The sequence below is a fragment of the Brachyistius frenatus genome, unplaced genomic scaffold, assembly GCF_029030835.1.
Source record: "Brachyistius frenatus isolate BFR_SWC_R1_liver_20210118 unplaced genomic scaffold, ASM2903083v1 Contig_223, whole genome shotgun sequence".
Classification (NCBI taxonomy): Eukaryota; Metazoa; Chordata; class Actinopteri; family Embiotocidae; genus Brachyistius; species Brachyistius frenatus.
Window position 1 is genome coordinate 531,831 of NW_027210822.1, and position 7,929 is coordinate 539,759.

The window sequence follows — 7,929 nt, forward strand, 5'->3', positions numbered from 1 at the left end:
GGGGAAAGCAGCAATTATCTCATCCTACTTATCCTGCGGAACACAGCCTACAAGATCATGTAGGGTGAGGGGTGAAGTAACCCATTGCAAATCTATTAAACGGTAACACGCAGGCTGGATCCAAATCCCAGCAGTGCCTTGCTGTAGGAATCTCTTTTTGCATATCATCATTTTCCAAGCATTACAGTTGCTCAAACTTCATGTGCAGTTGATTCCTCTTTCAGTAGGTTTAAATCCCAGCACTTTTGTTGCCATTGCTTTTTATCAATTGCCAATTGTGCAATCACTGCTGTTTCAGACAACACTGAATAGAGCAAGAATGCTTGTTCACAAGACGTTTTGAACGGTCCTCTGAAAGTAGGTGCTGTGGCTTAGCTGGTCAAAGCGCCTGTCTTGTAAACAGGAGATCCTGGGTTCAAATCCCAGCAGTGCCAATACGATTGAGAATATGTCTACAAGCTTTTACTGTGTCACCCACAGAAGCACTAATTCTGTGAACCAAAGCTCATGTATGAACTCCCAACCTCTACTCAGAGCTTGTGGTCTGGAGGCATATGAGAAGTGATCAGAAGACTGTTCATGTGGAATATTTTCTTTGTCTCTTGTCTTTAATGCCAGACCACGTTCTATTTTCTTGGTGTGGCCCACGAGGCCACAAATGTGGTGTTTTTTCATTGCAGAGTTTAACAGAAAGTGTTTTTCTTCTTTTTGACACTTTGCTGTCATTGCCAGCAGCGCTGTGGTTTAGTTGGTCAAAGTGCCTGTCCAGTAAACAGGAGAACCTGGATTCAAATCCCAGCAGTGCCTTGATTGTGTCAACTGCATATTACTATATGCCAAGGAAAAACTGCATTACCTATGTGCAGTCACTGCTGCTTGAGACGTTGAAACTTTTACGAGACTTAATCACAGAATGTTCGCAAGTGTTTTCCTTCAGCAGGTGCTGTGGCTTACATGGGCAACGCACCTGTCGAGTAAAAAGGAGATTCTAGGTTCAAATCCCAGCAGCACCTTGTCCTTTTCTTTATTGTTAGTGTGGCCAATGAGGCCTCAAATAGAATTTGTCTTCTATTGAAACTTTTTTGTCCTTACCAATGGTGCTGTGGCTTAGCTGGTCAAAGCGCCTGTCTAGTAAACAGGAGATCCTGGGTTCAAATCCCAGCAGTGCCTTTACCCTTCTTATTTTTTTAGTCTGGCCTTCGAGGCCCCGAATGAGATGGTCTTTTACCAGCGCATCATTTTCAAAGTCAGAATTTTTCTTCTTTTAACACTTTTCTGCCATTATCAATGGTGCTGTGGCTTAGCTGGTCAAAGCGCCTGTCTAGTAAACAGGAGATCCTGGGTTCGAATCCCAGCAGTGCCTTTTCCTTTTCTTTATTGTTAGTGTGTCCAATGAGGCCTCAAATGTGATGGTCTTTTACCATTTTATACTTTTCAAGTCAGAATTTGCTTCTATTGAAACTTTTATGTCATTACCAATGGTGCTGTGGCTTAGCTGGTCAAAGCGCCTGTCTAGTAAACAGGAGATCCTGAGTTCAAATCTCAGCAGTGCCTTTACCCTTCTTTTTTCTTTAGTCTGGCCTCCGAGGCCCCAAATGATATGTTCTTCCACCAGCTCATAATTTTCAATGTCAGAATTTTTCTTTTGAAACTTTTCTGGCATTGTCAATGGTGCTGTTGCTTAGCTGGTCAAAGCACCTGTCTTATAAACAGGAGATCCTGGGTTCAAATCCCAGCAGTAACAAGCCACTTGTTTGTACCAGTTCAACATTTCACTGTGTCTGTTATTACCATTTACAGTGCATTTTACACTGGTCACTCCCACTTCGTCTATTGTCTGGCATTAAATACACTTTAATGCCAGACCACATTCTTTTTTCTTAAAGTTGCCCACGAAACAAAAAATGTGATGGTTTTTACCATCTTCTTCCATCGCAGAGTTTAATAATGTGTTTTTCTTCTGATTGTACTTTTCCATCAATACAGTTGGTGCTGTGGCTTAGCTGGTCAAAGCGCCTGTCTTGTAAACAGGAGATCCTGGGTTCAAATCCCAGCGGCACCTTTTCCCTTCTTTTTTTCTTAGTGTTGCCCACGAGGTCAAAAATGTGATGGTTTTTACCATCTTCTACCATCGCAGTTTAACAGTGTCTTTTAATTCTTATTGTACTTCCATCCTGGGTTCATATCACCTTTGCTCTTTATTTTTAGCATTGCCTAAGAGGTCACACGTGATGGTTTTTCACCACCTTATACCTTCTCATAATTTTCAAAGTCAGCATTTTATTTCTTTTGACATTTTTTTGCCATTACCAATGGTGCTGTGGCTTAGCTGGTCAAAGCACCTGTCTAGTCAACAGGAGATCCTGGTTTCAAATCCCAGTAACACCTCTGCCCTTCTTTATTTCTTAGTGTTGCCAACGAGGTCACAAACGTTATGGTTTTTCACCACCAGGAGATCCTGGGTTCAAATCCCAGCAGTGCCTCTCCACCCACCATTACTATGTTAGCTTTCTCTTTGTCAACCCTCGGGAACTTGTTGCAAAAGTAAAAGCTCAAGTATTAAGTACAAAACTGTCATCAGACCTCATAGTTTGGAAGACAAATTAGAATTGATCAATTCCCTGCTAAACTTTTGATTGTTTATTTTAGCTTCCGTCCCTAGAACTCCCAAATCCTGGGTTGACACAGCAACTTTACCCTTCTTTTTTTTAAGTCTGGCCTCCGAGGCCCCAAATGATATGGTCTTTTACCAGCTCATAATTGTCAAAGTGAGAATTTTTCTTCTTTTGACACTTTTTTGTCATTACCAATGGTGCTGTGGCTTAGCTGGTCAAAGCGCCTGTCTTGTAAACAGGAAATCCTGGTTGCAATCCCAGCAGCACCTTCAAGCCTTTCAGCATCAAATGAGACACAAACAATATCCAACCCTAATCAAGTGTTTAAACTAAAAATCTGTACATGACATGTAAAACACAGTTTTAATAATTGGTCTTGTGTTTTCGCTGTACATATACCTCTAAAATTTCAGATGCCAAGTCATTTGATTTTACGGATTTCTTTTAACCTCCATTGTCACGTAAAAAATGCTAATGGTTCCCTGAACACTGGTTGCCGAAGAGGTTTACAGTGACCGCGGTATACATGGCCTACATACTGTATATGGAGTTCACATCAGCATATGTATTTAAAAAAAAAAAGTCTCTCATGGTGTCAGTCCCTGCCTCTGAAACTAGAGTCGGATTCAGCAGGCAACATGTTTAGGTGTGGCTGTCTGTAAATAAACCAGGGGGACAAGAGTGCAATGCTGTTTCCATGGCAACAGGTAGCAAAAAAAAACAGAGTCAGTCGAGCAACCGTCGAAGCTCACTTCCTGGGCAGAGCGACAATTACAGCGGCTGTGAAAAAAAAGAAAAAAACTGTCCCTGTAACCCTGACAAGCAGCGACTTTGGTCTTCTGTCTTTAAGGAAAGGTGGATAACTCAGAGGGGGAAAAGAAAAACAGTTTTAATTTAACAGCTTTGCGCCCCGTCTAATAATTGCCCCTCTTTTTTTTACATGGAGCATTCGTGCCTTTCATCTCAGGAACACAGCCTCAATATGAGGTTTTTATCGTCCTTTTCTTTGTTTTGCTATTAATTAGCAGACCTTCATCCTCGTGCGCTGAGGTTGCAAGAGCAGAGAAGCCCACGAATTCAACCCTGACATAAATTTGTACACTCGCATTTGCCCTCAATGCCACCGAATCCGCTTCATTATTCACTCCTCACTTCGAGTAAGCAGTGGACGAACGCAGCATCAAGAGAAACTAGACCCGACATGTCGCAAGATCTTTGAGTCCAGTTCGTCCGCATCAGTCGGGCTTGACTAACAAACCACTTTCAACATGTGTCATTAAAGATCTGCCGCAGTGATCCTCCGTCACAGCGAACCTTTAATGGACCGTGACTATTTTCAGATGTGGCCTTATTGTCTGGGGCCCCCCCCTGCCCTCAAAGATCCCAGTAACTGATGTAACCAGAGAGCCCAGATGGAGCGAGCCACAGCAACAGAGCAATATGACTACAACCCTGGAGGCCCGGAGAAGACGGGTAATTTCAGAGCGTATTTGCCAGATAAACCTGTGTTGTTTCAGCGAGGCTTGTTATCAATGGACAGCAATCTTCTCGGTAAATTACACCTTTCCTATCGTTCTGTATCTGCATCCACCTGAGCGAGGTGAATTTTGGGTTGTTACAGGAGCGTATATAAGCGGCATTTCCACCCCAAAGTGAATCATCTTTCTTTATCCTTTTTTTTTTTTTGCACTACCAACAGTACAGCAAGTAATTTGTGCGTTTCCCTACAAACTGGAGGAATCGTCTGTGAAATGCAGTTGTTTAACGGTCTTCTTTAAGATTTCACAATGCAACTGTTTGTCAGATTGCAAAACTAAAAATACCAATAAATAGAAAACGAAATACAGTTTGACGAAACAACTCAAATCAAACATTCTTCACAACGTTTTCTGAAAGAGGAGAAGTTTGTTTTGTGCTTATGGACACATACGCTGGCATTGGACATTGACTTTACCCGTAGCACGTTATGGACAACTTTACCCCTCGCATTGCTGTTTGTTCAGCCGGGCCAGCGCTGCTTAGACTGACCTATTAGCTTTAATTTCAAATATCAAATAATTTCAGAGTGTGACAAACAAAATAATTTGCTAAATACAAACAGAGCAGAAACCTTTGTTGAGAAAAAGTGTACTATTGATACGTTTTTAGTCTGTGTGTGTGATAGTTTTACTTCCCGTTAGCTTGTTGGATTTAGAGCTAATGTTGAGAAGACAGATATTACAACGCGTCCAGACCACAAGATATTTCTCTCTGTTGAACTGGTCACAGCGTCGGATGAGGCTCGTCGGTGGATTATAGAGATGGGAATTCTTGGCCCAGACTTGTGACAAACGCCACGTTGGTCCCTCGACCAATCAGAGTGTGGCTTCTTTCACAACCTTTCAACTGTCAAGAGTGTCGACTCGAGACCAAAGTCTCAAGTTTGGGCTTGTTTCCAGTCACATGAACAGCTGTGACATATGTTTATATATACAGTGGGTACGGAAAGTATTCAGACCCCTTTAAATTTTTCACTCTTTGTTTCATTGCAGCCATTTGCTAAAATCAAAAAAGTTCATTTTACTTCTCATTAATGTAAACTCAGCACCCCATCTTGACAGAAAAAAACAGAAATGTAGAAATTTGTGCAAATTTATTAAAAAAGAAAAACTGAAATATCACATGGTCATAAGTATTCAGACCCTTTGCTCAGTATTGAGTAGAAGCACCCTTTTGAGCGAGTACAGCCATGAGTCTTCTTGGGAATGATGCAACAAGCTTTTCACACCTGGATTTGGGGATCCTCTCCAGTTCCGTCAGGTTGGATGGTGAACGTTGGTGGACAGCCATTTTCAGGTCTCTCCAGAGATGCTCAATTGGGTTTAGGTCAGGGCTCTGGCTGGGCCAGTCAAGAATGGTCACAGAGTTGTTCCGAAGCCACTCCTTTGTTATTTTAGCTGTGTGCTTAGGGTCATTGTCTTGTTGGAAGGTGAACCTTCGCCCAGTCTGAGGTCCAGAGCACTCTGGAAGAGGTTTTCTTCCAGGATATCTCTGTACTTGGCCGCATTCATCTTTCCTTCAATTGCAACCAGTCGTCCTGTCCCTGTAGCTGAAAAACACCCCCATAGCATGATGCTGCTACCACCATGTTTCACTGTTGGGATTGTATTGGGCAGGTGATGAGCAGTGCCTGGTTTTCTCCACACATACCGCTTAGAATTAACGCCAAAAAGTTCAATCTTGGTCTCATCAGACCAGAGAATCTTATTTCTCATAGTCTGGGAGTCCTTCATGTGTTTTTTGGCAAACTCTATGTGGGCTTTCACATGTCTTGCACTGAGGAGAGGCTTCCGTCGGGCCACTCTGCCATAAAGCCCCGACTGGTGGAGGGCTGCAGTGATAGTTGACTTTGTGGAACTTTCTCCCATCTCCCTACTGCATCTCTGGAGCTCAGTCACAGTGATCTTTGGGTTCTTCTTTACCTCTCTCACCAAGGCTCTTCTCCCACGATTGCTCAGTTTGGCTGGACGGCCAGCTCTAGGAAGAGTTCTGGTCGTCCCAAACTTCTTCCATTTAAGGATTATGGAGGCCACTGTGCTCTTAGGAACCTTGAGTGCTGCAGAAATCATTTTGTAACCTCGGCCAGATCTGTGCCTTGCCACAATTCTGTCTCTGAGCTCCTTGGACAGTTCCTTCGACCTCATGATTCTCATTTGCTCTGACATGCACTGTGAGCTGTAAGGTCTTATATAGACAGGTGTGTGCCTTTCCTAATCAAGTCCAATCAGTTTAATTAAACACAGCTGGACTCCAATGAAGGAGTAGAACCATCTCAAGGAGGATCAGAAGAAATGGACAGCATGTGAGTTAAATATGAGTGTCACAGCAAAGGGTCTGAATACTTATGACCATGTGATATTTCAGTTTTTCTTTTTTAATAAATTTGCACAAATTTCTACATTTCTGTTTTTTTCTGTCAAGATGGGGTGCTGAGTGTACATTAATGAGAAATAAAATGAACTTTTTTGATTTTAGCAAATGGCTGCAATGAAACAAAGAGTGAAAAATTTAAAGGGTCTAAATACTTTCCGTACCCACTGTATGTCTTTTCATATTCTGTATTGTACGTTGTAGTTTTCCTATATTTCCTTTGAGCACCAGGAAGTTTATAGCGTGTGTGTGTGTGTGTGTGTGTGTGTGTGTGTGTGTGTGTGTGTGTGTGTGTGTGTGTGTGTGTGTGTGTGTGTGTGTGTGCGTGCGTGCGTGCATGGGTGGGTGGCACGTTAAGCAGCACAACCGGATGTTTCATAGATTTATACTTTGGATTATTTTTCTCTTTTAAAAAATGTAAACATGAGATAAAGTACAGAAAGAAATCAAGTATTTCAACTTATTTCTGCAACGTAAATTGATGAAGAGCTTCTCGAATTCTTTCTTTAACAAACTACATAGGATTTCCAGGTCTATAGTAAAAAACAGTAACATTAACATGAGGATATTCAATCACAGTGCAACAACAAAAAAAAACAATCAGAAAATCCTTAAAATAAAATAAATAATTTTCTTAACAAGATTAATGATCTACGTATCTTTATTGTCTTTTATACAAAATTATTGTATCAAACCTGTAAAGTTTAACAGCATGGTGAGACATGGTGGTCTCTGTCCATCATCCGTCCCCGCAGCCGTTCGTTGATGCACGTCATGTAAAAGCATCCAGTCTGCCAGATACTCCCCCGTCACCTCCTCTCAACATCACCATTACGATGAAACGCTGCTCGACGCCGCGGAAACGAGTGATGATTGAGAACCAGAGATGACGACAACGTCCCACAACCACATTTTTCGGACTCCCACTCCCACTCCCACTCCCTCTCCGTCGTCTCCTCTGGGATCCAACTTCTTGTAGACTCGGCTCTGCACCTCCAGAGGCCCCTGGACCCCCTTGTTTTTCCTGCCGCTGACGGACATCCAGGTGGCCGACCGTGAGGGAGGAAGGGCCCATTAGCAGATGGACTGGGGACCCTGAAGCTGACAGGGTTGGTGTGAGACGCAGCACAGCTGAAAAGGGGCGGCGGGGGCTGACATCAACACCGTCAGCCCAAAAATGGACCCCCATCCCCATGCTAATTACTTACGAACCTAAACACGGAATTACAATGAAGAGAGACGCTGATCCAGTTTGGACCGGCCGTTTGCCTGTGTCAGGTTTTATCTCACCATGTAGCTTGATAAAGTTTATTCACAGACATAAAAGCAATCTAGAATATGGACACTTCTTGTCTTAAGCCCTGTGCTTTAAATTAAAGTCGTCCTTTTACCATTTTACCTTATC

At 42.6% G+C, this 7,929-nt stretch overlaps 6 non-coding genes across 6 annotated transcripts; all 6 read left to right on the top strand.

Moving 5' to 3' along the window:
• Positions 1-360: 360 nt before the first annotated feature.
• trnat-ugu (transfer RNA threonine (anticodon UGU)) lies at positions 361-434 on the top strand. Its single transcript has one exon. It is a non-coding gene; the product is annotated as a tRNA-Thr (tRNA).
• A 662-nt stretch (positions 435-1,096) lies between these two features.
• trnat-agu (transfer RNA threonine (anticodon AGU)) lies at positions 1,097-1,170 on the top strand. The gene has a single exon. It is a non-coding gene; the product is annotated as a tRNA-Thr (tRNA).
• A 119-nt stretch (positions 1,171-1,289) lies between these two features.
• On the top strand, positions 1,290-1,363 carry trnat-agu (transfer RNA threonine (anticodon AGU)). Its single transcript has one exon. It is a non-coding gene; the product is annotated as a tRNA-Thr (tRNA).
• Positions 1,364-1,480: 117 nt separating this feature from the next.
• Positions 1,481-1,554, top strand: trnat-agu (transfer RNA threonine (anticodon AGU)). Its single transcript has one exon. It is a non-coding gene; the product is annotated as a tRNA-Thr (tRNA).
• A 116-nt stretch (positions 1,555-1,670) lies between these two features.
• Positions 1,671-1,744, top strand: trnai-uau (transfer RNA isoleucine (anticodon UAU)). Its single transcript has one exon. It is a non-coding gene; the product is annotated as a tRNA-Ile (tRNA).
• Positions 1,745-1,988: 244 nt separating this feature from the next.
• trnat-ugu (transfer RNA threonine (anticodon UGU)) lies at positions 1,989-2,062 on the top strand. The gene has a single exon. It is a non-coding gene; the product is annotated as a tRNA-Thr (tRNA).
• Positions 2,063-7,929: the final 5,867 nt, after the last annotated feature.